General features: G+C 39.1%; 1 pseudogene across 1 annotated transcript; it reads right to left on the bottom strand.

Moving 5' to 3' along the window:
• Window positions 1-755: 755 nt before the first annotated feature.
• Window positions 756-15,145, bottom strand: LOC147331020 (protein-glutamine gamma-glutamyltransferase 2-like; annotated as a pseudogene). Its single transcript, XR_015129209.1, has 9 exons — window positions 15,034-15,145; window positions 13,309-13,485; window positions 11,747-12,001; window positions 11,463-11,581; window positions 11,241-11,369; window positions 10,493-10,670; window positions 9,712-9,847; window positions 8,720-8,894; window positions 756-8,572 (listed from the first exon to the last, which is right to left on the bottom strand). The product of XR_015129209.1 is annotated as a protein-glutamine gamma-glutamyltransferase 2-like (transcript).
• Between the last annotated feature and the right edge of the window lie 773 nt (window positions 15,146-15,918).

Below are 15,918 nucleotides of genomic sequence, written 5' to 3'. Positions count from 1 at the left end.
AAGAAAAGTTGACGATCTGTAACAGGTCTGACTCTAAAGTCTTTGAGACCTTTTTGAAAAAACTTGTTGGCAGGACATCTAAACAGCAGGAGGAGGAGTTCAGTTTACCTAAGATGTCCTCCAGGTCTTTGCTGTTAATAGGTTGAAACTGTTTCATGGTGTTTAAACAGTTTTTTGGTGGACACAGTACATATCCTGGATCTGCTGTTGATGTACCAATTGCTTGTCTAATTTTTTGGATTTTTTCAGTGAAGAATTTGGCAAAGTCATTGCAGGCCATGGTCGAATGAAGTTCAGCTGCCACTGACACAGGAGGGTTTGTTAGCCTGTCAACTGTAGAAAATAAGACCCGAGCATTATGGCTGTTTTTAGTGATGATGTCAGAGAAGTAGGACCTCCTTGCACTCCTCAGTTGTAAATTATAATTGTAAAGTTTCTCTTTATAAATGTCATAATGAACCTGGAGGTTTGTTTTTCTCCATCTGCGCTCAGCTTTCCTACACTCTCTTTTTTCTTTTTTCACCAGTGTGGAGTTTCTCCATGGAGACAATAGATGGATTTAGATGACAATCTTTGCAAAAGGTGGAGTTTGATCAAGTTTAAAAGTGATTAACTTCACCAGAGTAGGAACCAGGAAGCTTTGGGAAGACTATTTACCAATATAAAGAGAGTGACTGTGTTTGTGGGTGCTGCATCCTGGAACCTTTGGGCTTGGCAGAGCACGCAGCTGTAAGTGATGTGGCTTCCTGTAGAAGCAACAAGAAAAAAAATCATTAAAAGTTCTACAAAGGTGCATAACTTTCCATTTATCATTATCCTGAGATAACACCTTTTTGACGACGAGAATAAAAAACAAAAGAAAAAAAGCAGTTTGTTGTGAGCTTGGGCTTGAAGTAGCAGTTTACAGTTAGTTAGCACTGTGGATACGATCGAACTCGCTCACATATTTCGCTGAGGGAGACATCAACTGGACTGAATATGTTGAAAGACTGAGAGACTTTTTCTTAGCAAATGAATTCTTGATGAGGGGAAGGAAAGGCCAGTTCTTCTCAGTTCAGAACAAGGAAGTACAAGTTGATATGTAACCTAACTATGTCTTGGAATTGAATCAGCTTCAAAGATCTGGTAACACTGGTTCAAAATCATCGCTGCCTCATGGATTGATGAGGCAGTGTTGCTAATCCAACTTCATGCTCACTGTGTGATGTTTGCAGGCGTTTACTCTGTTTAAATGATGTTACAAGTAGTCTGTACATTTTTAAGTAAGCACACAGGTTTTAAAAATCACAAACTGTAATCCACAAATTGCAGTCATGTCCATAATCACACCTCAGTTAAGCCAGGGCCGTGCCAGCTCCAATCAACATCATGATAATCATGGTTCCCAATAGCTAGATGTCTTCAACGTCCTCCATTGAGAGTGTTGCCAGACACATAACCTGCTACTTCTCCCAGTTGTCCATCGTGTATCCAGCAACAAATGTCAATTGCGTTAAGAGACCAATTGATCAAATCCATAAGTTCGTGATTTAGAGAACAAGACGGAGAGAGTTTCTGAGAGTTAGACAAGACTAGACAAGGACAAGAGAAGCCAAACAGGAGAGCCACACGAGAGTTATTCAGGCAGCTAATTGTGATTAGTGTGCAACGACTTATGAGATGAATTTGCGAATTCTGAACACATTTTAATCACCACTATATCACTGATGAATGTTACTTTTAACAATAATTAATTAACTCAACAAAACATACCTTTCAGCTTTTCATGTGTTTTGAAACTGGGTTTTTGGAGACCTGGAATGTAAATATTTCTGTCTCTAAAGCACACAAAAAGGTTTGGCCATTTTTCATAGTGCATGTTTGAGGTTAACTTTTTCCAAAGAAATAATTAATACAGTTCAGCGGGCTACATACTGAACTTGAAGGATAAAAGCAAAGTATTGATCCAATTGTGTTAGTATCCATCCGATACCAATAATAGTGTTGGTATACTATCGATATTTGGATCAATCCGCCCATCTCTAAAATGCAGGACTCAAATGCAAAAGGTGAATTCAAATTGGCAGCTTTATTGCTAGGAGAATTGTCCATAAACAAAAATTCACACACACAAAAAAACTAAACCCAGAATATGAGAACTAGAAGAAAAAAAACACTGGGAAACGAAAACTGAAACTAGAAACATGGAACTAACATTCAAACCAGAAAAACGGCCTAACACACATGGAGGAGGCACAGAGACTAAATCTAAAGGCTGGAAAATCACAGAGGTGCTAAAGAATAACTAAGGAACATGAAATACAAAAGACAAAACCACAAAAAATCCCACAAAATCCCAGAACATAGAATAAACAAAACCTAAACAAGGAGTCACCTGACTTCAAACCATGATAGTGTTTTTTAAAATGAAATTTAAAAAAATAAAAATAAGTAAATGGATTCAAAAATCAACAATGTATTTCTGACATTTAAAATATCAAATCCTCTTCTCATTTGAGAATCCATTTTCTCACTACATTTCCTTTTCCTGTTAGCTCACAGATTCGTTATTATATTAGCAAATGGATTGGCTTTGGGATTAACTGCTGGAGTAGCTAACAGATTAACTATTGGGTTAGTTATCCCATTTCCAAAATACCAAAATAATGCAAATCAGCCGTGCGATGCGATGCAAAGAGCTCTGTAATTCAGGGGTGCCCAATCCCAGTCCCCGATAGCTACTATCCGGCAGCTTTTAGATGCATCCCTACTTCAGCACCCCTGCTCAAATTGGTTAGACAGACACATTCTTGCTGCCCGCCTTTTGGCTGTGCAGGTTTGCACTGCTAAAACATGTGTGTGCTTATACAAAGGTCATCAGCCTTGGTATTTACACTCTAACCAACAAAGATGAAGAATGAAGGGACTCTTCAGTCAAATGGAGAGCTGAGGCTCCGAGTGTGGGCCTGAAGACAGCCTGACCACCTGTTGAAGGTAACGTGCTGACTTGGCTAATGCTAACATCACCGCATATAGCCCCACGCTTTTCAGATCATGTTAGATTATGAAAATTTGACCTGTTACTTTATACACAGTGTTAGAGCAATAGTTGCAACCTACGGCCTTTAAACTCATGATTAAAATGCTGTCTGTAAACTCATCAGTCCAGATGTTACTGCATACCTTTGTGAGGCTTAGAGTTAGAAGAACTGAGACAGGGTGATTAGAAAAATAGCTCTTAGTTCTCTATTGACTGAAGTCCATTTATTTTAATATACGGGCGCACCTATTTCTGGATGGTTCAAAATCTGAACGCTTAGATTTCTGAATCTAAAGAGTGAATGCATTTAAAGCAGGAACTGCGCACCTTGCTATCAAAAGTTTGGTAAAGTAGCATGAGTACTGTAAAGTTTTGTAGAGTCCTTTTAAAAAATCACACAAGCAACACACCACATCTGGCATATAGTTACATTTTATAGAGTACACTGTTGAAATTGTAAACTGTATAATCCAGTGATCCACTTATTAGTAATTTTTGAGTAAATGGATGTCACTGATAAATCAGTGGTGAAATATACCTGCAGGTGTTTTTAACAAACTGTTTCTTGTTTTTGTTGAATTCATCAGCAGCTGTGGAGAGATGTATTTGAATATCTTCTGCTCCTCTTTTCCTAACCTGGAAGCTAAGGATGGCTTAATCCACACCTGGACACAAGCCTTACCACTTATCATAGATGTTACACCCTCCATGCAGCAACTCCAGAGAGATACCCACGACCACTGATTAGGATTAGCCAGAAATATGTCCCTTTCTGGCAGCTGTGGTAACTTATAATAAGAAAGTTTGCATTTGAAAAATGCTGGGTCATGTATGAATTGTCTGAGACCATGTGTCATCATACAAGGATATTACATTTAGGCTTTTCTGCACCCTCATTCTTAATTAAGTGTTTTAAACTTTGATAAAATATGGCAACTTTGTGTTGTGCTGGGAATTTTTGACCATTCTTCCAGAAGCACATTTGTGAGGTCAGACACTGATGTTGGACCAGAATGCCTGCCTCACAAGTTCTACTCTAATCCAAAACTGTAGTATTGGGTTGATGTCAGGACTAATACAAGCCAAACTTGCTCATCCATGTCTTTAAGGACCTTACTGTGTGCACTGGTGTCCAGCCGTGCTGGAAAAGGAAGGGACCATCCAAACTGTGGCAGGTCATTTCATAACCACAAGGAATTTGATATGAAATGAAATTGTTGCACGATATCGTCCAAAATGTCTTGGTATGCTGAAGAATTATAAGTTCATTTTGACCGGAACTAAGAGGGCGATCCTAACTCCCTGCTCTACCACACTTTACACTTGGCACAAAGCAGTCAGACAAGTACCCATCTCCTGACAACTGCCAAACCCAGACTCATCCATTGGATTGCAAAATGGAGAAACAGGATTTGTCACTCCAGAGAACACTGAGTCCATTGGTGGCATGTTAATTTTTATATCTGTGGCCATGGAAGTGATTGGAAGACTTGAATTCAATGATTTGAATATATGATTTAATAGATTTGACAATATGGTGTATTTTGGACCATTTCTCACAAGAGGTCTCAGTTTTGAAGGGTGCCTCCTCCAGACTTCATGTTTCAGCTCCTTCCATAGATGTTTAACAGGATTTAAATTAGGGCTCATAAAATGCCACTTCAGAATAGTCCAATGTTTTACTCTAAGCCACATAATCCATGTAAGGACTCCTCCCTCTTAATTGTTTTTCTGCGTGCACACATTTTTTTTATATGTACCCCACCCACATAGACACATAAACCCATCATTCCTCACATAGGCACCAAAGGAAAAAAAAATAGGAAACAACAACAACAGAAACACTCCTAAATGCACAGATACGCTAGCTGTCCTGCTGAATGAGGGCTTTGGCTTTCTGCAGGTTGTGATCGACTGCATCATCTACAAACTGAATCCAGGTCAGCTTTGACTCCACTCACACATGACTGGATCTGGAAGGGTTGTGACAATGATAAACAATTTATTTTCATATCACTTATAGAAAGAAACCACCGTGCCAAACATGGACATGAACTAATAATATTCAGGTTTAATCTAACCCAGAAAAATGCAACAGAAAATGATCAGGTATGATCAGATGTTCAGATGCTCCACCCACGTGTTTTTGAATGCTTACTCTGGACTGCACATACAGCACCTGCCGATTGTTCTCTGACCTGCATTAGTTGAATTTCATCTTCTTTCATCATTGAGTACGTTGCTGAATGTGTGCTGGCCCTCAGGTTGTTGTTTGTTCTTTCTTTCTTTCTTTCTTTCTTTCTTTCTTTCTTTCTTTCTTTCTTTTTTTTAATCTAATTCACACATATTTCTAATTAAATGTGGAATATTTGATTGGTTTTGATGAAACAGGTTATGATAATGATACACACAGGTGTGGTTAAACTGGGAGAACAACATCGCCACCTGCCGGTTTAACTGTAATACTGCTACAGCTGCTGCCACAATTGAATGTAAAGACATGTTGACATGCTGAAGCATACCAAGCATAAGTTTATTTTGACCAGAACTAAGAGGGTGATCCTAACTCCCTGCTCTACCACACTTTACACTTGGCACAAAGCAGTCAGACGAGTACCCTTCTCCGACAACTGCCAAACCCAGACTTGTCCATTGGATTGCAAAATGGAGAAACAGGATTTGTCACTCCAGAGCAGTAGCGGTCCCAGCCTGTTTGGCGCCCTGGGCGAGCGTCAAAGGTGTGCGCCTTTTTTGACGTTACACTGTGCGCCACGTTATTGTTTCGGTGAAATGAATTTCTACAATACTGTTACTGTTAATTCTACTCTCTGCAGTGTTTAAATGCTTACATATACACACAGTTACTGTCCCTCCACACATACGACTCGGTTCTGCTTCTATGTCCCATCCTTGTTTACTATTTCCCACCGAGGCTTCTAGACTTCTGATTGGCCAACATTTCTGCACGGTTAGGAATATATCGCCACCTGTTGCTTTGGCATGTTCCTAGCAGCGTTTTCCTTCATTTCTGCGTTTACGTGTGGACGGGATTATTTCTTTTAAACGAAAACGGAAAATCTCCGTTTTCAAAAATACCCGTGTAGCCCAAGGTGTATTTCTAGGATTTCGCACAACCCAGGATTCAAATCATGAATAGATAATGGGCTTGGATTCAGATATCTACTGATACCAGTGTTAAATAATAAAGCTGTACTTGAATGTGAGGTAAAAACTGGAAATCAATCTATTTATGTAAGGCAACATCAGTTTAGGCATAAACATAGCTTTCTTAATTTTTTGCAATATAATTGGACAAATAAATACATTCAAGAATATTATTCACTGCATTTGTATAGTATAAGTTTAGTATAAAATTAGAAATGACTTTACTGCAGTACAGACTTCTTAGCTGTTCCCTTTATGTGTTATTACAGCGGATCATCTGCCTCCATCTAACCCTATCGCCAGCATCCTCCTCTGTCACACCAACCGTCTACATGTCTAATTATATGGTCTAAATGGTCTAATTTTATATGTAGATTGAATTTTTTCCTCTTCCTTTAGTCAATTTATCAATCATACTGAAGAAGCTTTATATATACTTGAACCTGTCTGACTTATTGAACCTTTCATGACATCTCCATATTTTACAACTAATAAAAGGAAATTTTAAATAGTTGTAATTCTGTGTTTGAACAATTGTAATATCATTTACTCATTTTAATGGCTTCAAAATAAAATCCAATCAAAATTTGTTGTACCAGAACTTGAAATTATCAGAACTGGTTATTATGAATTATCAATTCATAAAAAAGTACTTTTGGCCCATGTGATTGCTCTTAAATCTTCACTTAAATTAAATTAATTAGTTAGTTTTTTTTCTTAATGATCAAAATGTTATGTTTACTTGTAAAGATTGTTTCAGTGTATTTTGATCACATAAACAATATACAGAAAGTTATTTAGGAGAATAAAATACTACACAAAATAAAGAATTTATTTATTTATTTATTGCTGTTCTAGGTGTGCTTCCATCTTGGTCAGGTCTCTCTTGAAAAAGAGATTTCAATTTAGTGTCCACATTTTAAGAGAGAAATGACAACTAATACTCATTTTATTTATATATTCGGGGGGGGGGGATCTACGCAGTGCAAATAGAACAGACTGGTGTAGTTCTTCAGTTTACTTCTCAGCCACAGGGAGGCACCTAATAAACACTTAAGAGCTCCAGTTCCTTTGGGAGATGACAAGCCTGTCTGACAGCAAATATTACTGTTGTATTGTTGCAGTGTGTGTGTGTGTGTGTGTGTGTGTGTGTGTGTGTGTGTGTGTGTGTGTGTGTGTGTGTGTGTGTGTGTGTGTGTGTGTGTGTCTGTCTGTCTGTCTGTTTTTCAGTTTGCTGTCTGTATATCAGGTTTAGCCACATTCTTTATGTTATGCAAACTTTAGTTTTGACATTAGCATTGCTGTAAGTAACAGCTTAAAACAGTAGTGTGAGCTTTTATAACAGTGTACATGGTGCCAATGATGACATATAATACAAATAAATTAGACATTTTTGTGAAACAGCAATGATGCACTTTCTGTCCAGAAGCACAAGCCTGTGGTGCGAGGTCACACCTGAACAGATCTGCATTCAACAGTGCTTTAACCATTAATGCAATTAAACAAAACAAACAAAAACAGTGATTATAATAAACCAGTAATAGTATAATTAGTGCTTTTTACACATGAAACACAACAACAGCTGTCTAAAGGCACTTTACATTATAAGGTAAAGACCCCACAATGATACAGACAATTTAACACAGTAGTCTGTTTGGATAGACTCCCTTTTGGAGCCAGTCTCAAAAAAGTTTCTTCTGGAAAATCACTAAATGAAAGTAAAGAAAAAAACATCTCTTATTAATCTCTTATCACATTGCTTTTTAAAGCTACTAAAGTATTTTTAGAGTTACTTTTTACGGATTTACTCATTGAAATTGAAATGTCCCATCCTTAATGGATAAACATGGACACTGGTGGACATTAAAACACTAAATACCCAATTACATTCAAATGCACGTCCATCAGGAGTGACACATTTTTTTGTTTTTGTTTATAAGCCTTTATCCTTCTAACACATGAGAAGATGATGATCGCGTCAGAGTAAATTCTGCTTCTCATCAATACATTCTCATTGGGAAAAATTAACATACCAAATATAGTTATTTATGTATTATTTGCTTAAAGTACTGCTAAACCCAAGAACAGCCTCAAGCAGCTGCTGGCATACCTGTAGACTTTTACTTTACATTTCTGTATATTATATTATATATTTATCTTTATATTTAGCATTAAACCAAGTAAAACAGGAGATACCAGCAGCAATGAGCTTATGTGACAGCTATGTGATGGAGATTGGAGGATCCAACAGAATGACATCATTCACTGCTAGGTACACATTTTTCGGCTCCAGCTTATCTGTGACCATAGCTGAAATCTTCATGCTCTCACAGTCCACCATGTGCTCATGGTACACCAAGAAGGGGAATAAAAAAGGGATGGACAGATCTGGAGCAGATAGAGAGAGAGGTTCATAATTGTTGCTGTGTCTCATATGACCTACAGATGGATTCATTTTCACGTTTCACTGTCAATCTGGTATTGAGCTATGTCTAGTCTAAGAATTAAACAAAGTACTTGTGTCCAGAGACCCACCTTTCCCAGGCAGCAGTGTCCCTTCCTTCACCTCACTCTGGATGTTTTCAACCGGTGAGCCATTGTATCTCATGGCCTGGACGCTGATTTTGATGGACACAGGCCTGGCAGTGCTGCTCTCACTGTTCAGCACCAGCTTCAGACTCACGTCCTGACCGTCCTTTGGCTTGGATACCTGCAGCACCACAAATAGTGTAATAAGGTATGAGTTCTTGTGTACCAGGTGTAATATGCATCATGTTTAGCTTCAGATTTTTTAGATTTTTTGTAGGTAATGTCCATTGTTTGTTTTTTTTCCAAAAATTAAAGTCCGACTAAGTTGTGTGTGTGTGTGTGTGTGTGTGTGTGTGTGTGTGTGTGTGTGTGTGTGTGTGTGTGTGTGTGTTTTTGTTTATTCAAACTGCATTTAATATAAAGAGCATGAAACACAGCTAGTTTATAGCCTTTGGCTATTAATGGTCTGGGTTTCATAATCAGACTGTGATCAGTGTGTTTCATGCCTTTTGTATGCACAAGAAAAAATTACAAAATACAGTTTTACCATCACAGCTGTTAGCAAGGTTTGATGTCATCTTCAGCTGCAGTACAGCTCATATCCAGTTTACTTTTATTGTTTCATACAGTGTGTGTGTTTACATTACTCAGACATGAAAAGCTCTACTTTAAAGTATAAAAAGCGATTGATGATTTTATTTCCTAAGAGTCAAACATGACTGTATGATTCTCAAACTACATATATGAGGGAGAACATTTCAAACTGACATGGTGGATTGGATGAGCTTTTATTCGTTAACTGATTTGGTTAACTTATTCAAAATAAAGTAAAAAAGGTCTATGTCTAACAGTTAGACATAAAATTCACACTTTGAGAGAAAAGTAAATATTAAAATACTAATGAAGTGATACAACAGGAACTCTGAAATGTGTGTGTGTGTGTGTGTGTGTGTGTGTGTGTGTGTGTGTATAAGCCATATGAGCTTGTGTCATCTTACCAGACACTGTCCTTGGTCTCGTTCTCTCTGACCCCATAGTCAGCATGGTACACATCAATGATCAGATTCTTGTTGCTGTCATGAGCTGACTGATAGTTGGTGACCACACGGCATGGGATGCCCAACAGACGCATTACTGGAACCACAAACACAAAGAAAAAAAAGTCAATGAGAAATTTCTCAAATTGCACATTAGTTTTTCATTTTATTTTTAAATGTTGTTGTTCTTATTGTTAAGCCACTAGCTGGGGTTGCACTCCCCCAGTGATGGAAAGTGTCAGGAAAAGACAGATGACAGAACCACATATAACCACATGTGGTTATTTTAGTTGTTTTTGTACTCCAATTTGCACTAAGCACTGCGGCCATTCTCTTCTGACCTCTTAAAACAGGGCATTTTCTCCCAGAAACTGGTGCGCACTGGATATTATCTGTTTTGCCGACCATTTTCTATAAAACAGAGATGTTTGTGTGTGAAAATCCCAATAGATCAGCAGTTTGTGGGATACTCAAACCAGCGATTCTGGCATCATCAACCATCTCACTTCAAGTCATCATCTTTCCTTCCTCATTCTGATGATTCATTTTGAACTACCATGTCTGCTTTTCTATGTCTACATGCCTAAATCAATTTAGTTGCTGCCATGTGATTGGCTGCTTAGATATCTGCATTAACGAACAGTCTATCAGATGTACCCAGCAAAGTAACCGTTTAGTGCATGTAGAACTAGAACCCTGTCCGGCCATAATGGAGTTTGTGTTACTGAGCATGTATATATACCTGAACACATCACGCCAGCAAATACCCAGCACTGTCCATATTTGACTGGGTGGCAGCCGATGTTGTGCCAGCGCTTCAGGATGTGATAGCTGCCAGACCAGTGAGAGGGTTCATCCCCACCCCAAAATGGACCTGCCCACCGTCCCCCCAGGAAGCCATATTCATCTCCACTGTTGATCTGGAAGAAAAAAGGAATGCAAAGTTCTCTCTCATAATGTGATTTATACATGTGAGCATTGTCCCCTCTCAAAATGACTGTGAACCATTAGTTAACAGCAAGCTATATTTCCTATATAATGAAAACAGGACCATTTATGTTTGTTGGCTTCTTTGGCCAGCTCTCAATTTGTCGTATAAATAATACTGAAAGAGCTGTTCTTCTGGTTTGCCAAGCTGCTCACCGTAAAATAAACTAATGAATGAAAAAATTAAAATGTACTTCCAACAACTTGTTATAAATTATGTCAAAATATATAAATTAGGGGAAAATACATACATCTTCCTTCCTTCTTATTTATCCCTTCTATCTTCACATCTTACTTATTTTCTTCCTTCCTTTAATTTACTCTACTTCTAACTCCCTTTTTCATTTTTCATTTGCTTCCTTCTTTCTATACTTTTTAATTATTCCTTCATTTTATATTGCGTTCGTATTTTACCCTAATGCCTTATATTTTATGTTAAACACTTCAAATCACCTTCTTGCAGAAATGTTCTAGGCAAATGACACACGGAGCATATATCCTACCATGGCGCTGACCACACGGCTGAGATAGATGGGGTTACAGTGAGCAGAAGCATCCTTAGCTGGGTTTTCCAGGTGCTTTGGGTTGACATCTAAGATCTTCAGACAAATCTTTGCCATGTCCTCTTCAAACTGGACAGGAAGAGAGCAGCTTATCTTAAACTGCAGGGTTGTAGGTTATTACATAGAAGATTATTATCATGATTTTAAAAAAAATATTTATACCTGCCCAAAGTCCCAGTGAATAGATATGAGGTAGTCTCCACTTCCTTTGTAGATTATGCCATGTTCATTCATCACATACTCCTGTGTCTCTGCCTCATCACAGATAGACACTGAATCATCTAAAGAGAGACAGGGATCTGGGTAAAAACATGAGACAGGCAGATCAGTGATTGGTAGTTGTTGTTTTTTTGGGGTTTTTTTTTAATGAAAACCCATCAACAGATGAACAGTGTTGATGGACAGTTAGTCAAACAGGTGGGCAGACAAAAAGATAACAAACCTACCAGGACACCAGGGATTGAAGAGCACTACCAGATTTGCCAACAGTGTTTCCTCGTCCCTATATCTGGTAGTTAAGTTGTACTCTCCGATTGGAGCGTCAGCTGGAGGGGTAATGGTCAAATTTAAGGAGCCTGTTAGTGGATAGGATCTCTTCTCCAGCTCCACCTTCCACACTGCCTCTGCTGACGGTGAACGCTGGATTTTGTCAGGGATACCAAAGCATGACTTTGTCCCGAGGTCCTCAGATGGATTTTCTCCTGTAGAGAGGATTCACAGAGATCAATAACATAACAATACAATACCTTCAAGCTACTAATTTTAACCAAAGAGTCTACATGAAAGATGTAAAGAAGAAAAACTGAGTTATATCTGCATTATTTCTAATGGCCAGCAGGGGGCAACTGCTAAAAAAAAAGTGGAGTTGCAAAGAACAGTATAAGAAAACAGCAATAAGTAAACACTTTTCTAATGAGTTTATACTCTCAGTTCCTATGTTCAAGTTTTACTGAATCCAACAAAATGTTCCTGTTATACGTTTTTTCTTCATTATCGTCAAAAACAATGATAAGCTAGATATGTTTGAGGGTGGATCTGCTCTGTGATTGACAAGTCCCTATTAGAAAAGTACGGTTCCTCAGTCAGTTCCCTTGACATGTTAGACAAATCAGGGCTTTAAAACAGTGGTCCATAAACTGGTCAAAGATGTCACACCGGCCGGGTCCAACAAGCAGCCTGGGATCATCTTGAGAGAGAACAGAACAAAAGGCAGCCAAAACCCAAAGAAGAGGTTTGAATGCTCTTCAGAAAACCTGGAAAACTAATATTGAAGACTATTTACAGAAATTTAATGAAAGCTTGCCGTAGAGAGTTCAGGCTTCATTGAGGAATGGAGCTGGAACCTGATGCCAGCAAAAGACTGAAAGGTGTGTACCCAAAAAAAGAAAATCAACTGTCATATCCAACTGTGCTAGTTGGCAAACGCCTTTAAGTAAAGCTTAGATTACTTATAAAAGAGCCTTTCCCTTACGTGTCACATCTGGGATTTTCCTCACCCTTATAGTCTGCCCCACCCTTATTGGTTTCACCTGTTTTTATTATTCTTGATCTTTATTTATTTTTCTCTTTTTTAATTCGATCATCTCATTAATAAAACCCACTTTCTGCTTGGAATACCTGATTCTGGTTTTGTGTATTTGAATCCTCTTTTTAAAGTATACTATACTACACGCAGCCTGTGAGCAAGCACTTTTGTAACAGTGGGAAGGAAAAACTCCCTTTTAACAGGAAGAAACCTCCAGCAGAACCAGGCTCAGGAAGGGGCAGCTATCTTTATTAGGGGAGGAAGACGAGTCAAAGACACTTTGAATTAACAATTCATTCTAATAAATCAATTGTTAATTCAACATTATAAATTAAACATCCATGGTTTCTGTCAGTTATTCAGAATGACAGGGTGTTAGTCTTAGGCATGTGTTCAATGATAAAAAGAAAATTTCCTTTCTCAGCATGGTTATACGCTTTTGAAAAAGTCTAATAAAAATGGACTATTTAATAACATACAAACCTGTCACTGCAGTGATGGTGAGTGGGTAAAAGTCAGGCTTGAAAGGTTCTGTCAGTTCAACTTTGACGGTGAACGGCTGGCCTCGCCTCACAATCAGCTCCTCCTTTGAGATTTTTTTGGTGTGATGTTCAGTGTTGTTGGTCTCACAGTTGAGATTCACTCCTTTAAAAACTGAGACTTAAAATAAAAAGAAAAATTATACAAACTTTAGTTTTGTGCCTCAAAAGGGCAGGGTAACAAATAAACACAATGCTCGTGTGTGATGTAAGCTCTCTGGAGAACTGCATAAAGAAGTCTGCCAATCCTCAGCTGCATTTGTGAATTTTGTAACTGCACAAAAATGATCATCATGTAGCTCTAACCAAAACTGGTTAGTGTCATATCCAGAGGTTGTCTTTTGAAAATAGATGTATGAGTGCTGCCAGGCGTGGAGGATCAGCCTGATGGCTGTCGTCCATGAAGAAAGCCTCTTCTAAAGATAATGCACAAGAAGGCCCGCAAACAGTTTGCTGAAGACAAGCAGACTAAGGGCATGGATTACTCGAACCACGTCCTGTGGTTTGATGAGACCAAGATAAACTTTTTTGGTTCAGATGGTGTCAGGGGTGTGTGGCGGCAACTAGGTGAGGAGTACAAAGACAAGTGTGTCTTGCCTACAGTCAAGCATGGTGGTGGGTTGTCATTGTTTGGGGCTGCATGACTGCTGCTGGCACTGGGGAGCTACAGTTAATTGAGGGAACCATGAATGCAAGCATGCACTGTGATCCCCTTCCTTCAGAAGGGGGGGGGATCACAGTCCCCATCATAAAAAACTATGGTGGGGACTGTATATTGGGCCACATTAGTGCAATGTATTATACTAATATACCTGTGAATTATCAATGAGTAATTGTTTTAAACTAATGCATATTGTACTTTAATCAACAAGAGTCTAGATACTGCATAAACATCTAATCAAGTGTTTGTGCCCACTGTGTGATGCTTCCAGGCATTTCCTCATTTTAAATCACATGAGTAATCACAAACTGTAATCCACAAGTTACAGTCAGGTCTAATAATCACACCTCTTGTAGTGAAGTCATGCAGTGGGTTTGGTTTTTTCTTTGTTAGCAGGATTACTCAAAAAATAGATGGATTTATTTATTTTAATTTTTTTGCAAGAGGTGAAGTTTGATCTAGCTTAAAAGTGATTAACCTCTGCAGTTCATCCAGATTTGGATCCATTTTTGGCAAGATTCTTTACTATTGTGAGAATTGGACATGTAATCTAATATCTTTATAAAAACAAACTGAACCACAGTTAAAATTGGGAAACTCCTTATAAAGTTCTCAAGAAAATATTAACAACACGTCCAGATTCAGATATTTGACTCTTGCACTTTTACCTACAGACCGTGGATAATGGACAGAACAACATAAAAAACTATAATCTGTGTCTTTCATCCCTCAGTTTAGTCTGCAGTTTAATATCAATTCTATGTTTATAGCACCATTTCACAATAACAGGCATCACCAAGTACATTGTGAGGTACAGACCTTACACCAGGGATGTCAAACTCATTTTACATTGTGGGCCAGCCCACTTTGATCTTAAGTGGGCACAGCAGTGAAACTCTTCTTTATGTTGGTAACTAAAGTAGTTATGCATTTAATCACCGAGACATTTTAATATAAGAAAAATAAGAAAAATCGCGGGGGCAGCAGCCGAACTAGAAAAGCCCAGACCTCGCTCTCCCTCGCAACCTCCTCCAGCTTGTCCAAGAGAAGACCGAGGTGTTTCCAGGCCAGCCGAAAGCGTGTCCTTTGTCTGCCACGGAGCCAACTCCTGGTGGGACATGCCCAGAACACCTCATGCAGGAGGCGCCCAGGAAACATCCTCGTCAGATGCCTGACCCACCTCAACTGGCTCTTTTCAATGTAGAGGAGTAGCGTCTCCTCTCTGAGTCCCTCCCAGATAGCTGAACTCCCCCTATCTCCAAGGGAGAGGCCAGCCACCCTTCGGAGAAACCTCATTTCCGGCACTTGTGTCCGCAATCACGTTCTTTCGGTCAAAGCTTATAATCATAGTTTAGGTTGGAGTCGTAGATCAACCAGTAAATCAAGAGCTTTGCATTTACATTCAGCTCTCTCTTGACCACAACGGACCAGTGCATCACCAATCCATCTATGGTTCTCCTGCTCCTCTCACTCATGAACAAGACCCCAAGATTCTTAAACTCCGTCACTTGGGTCAGTAACTCGTCCCTGACTGGCAGTGGGCACTCAGCCCTTTTCTGGCTGAGGACAATGGCCTCAGACTTGAAGGTACTGGTGCTGATTCTGATTCTCACCGCTTTACACTCGGCCGCAAACCCCTCCAGTGTGAGCTGGAACCCACCACCTGATGATGCCTACAGAACCACATCATCCACCAAAAGCAGAGGTGAGACCACCCAAGTGGACAAACAGAATCAGTGACAAAGGGCAGCCTTGAAGGAATCCAGTCCCACCTGGAATGAGTCCAACTTATTGCCAGCTATGCAGACCAAGCCCTTTCAAGCCCCATCCATCTCCCATAGAACACCCTGACAGACATGGTCAAATCTCTTCTCCAAGTCCACAAAACACATG

The sequence above is a fragment of the Aulonocara sp. 'chitande type north' Nkhata Bay genome, linkage group LG5 (assembly GCF_057382095.1).
Source record: "Aulonocara sp. 'chitande type north' Nkhata Bay isolate Kocher_YH1m ecotype deep benthic linkage group LG5, A_spYH_male_GT1.1, whole genome shotgun sequence".
Taxonomy (NCBI): Eukaryota; Metazoa; Chordata; class Actinopteri; order Cichliformes; family Cichlidae; genus Aulonocara; species Aulonocara sp. 'chitande type north' Nkhata Bay.
The sequence above is the reverse complement of the archived record's forward strand: the minus strand, read 5'-3'. Positions and strand labels throughout refer to the sequence as shown.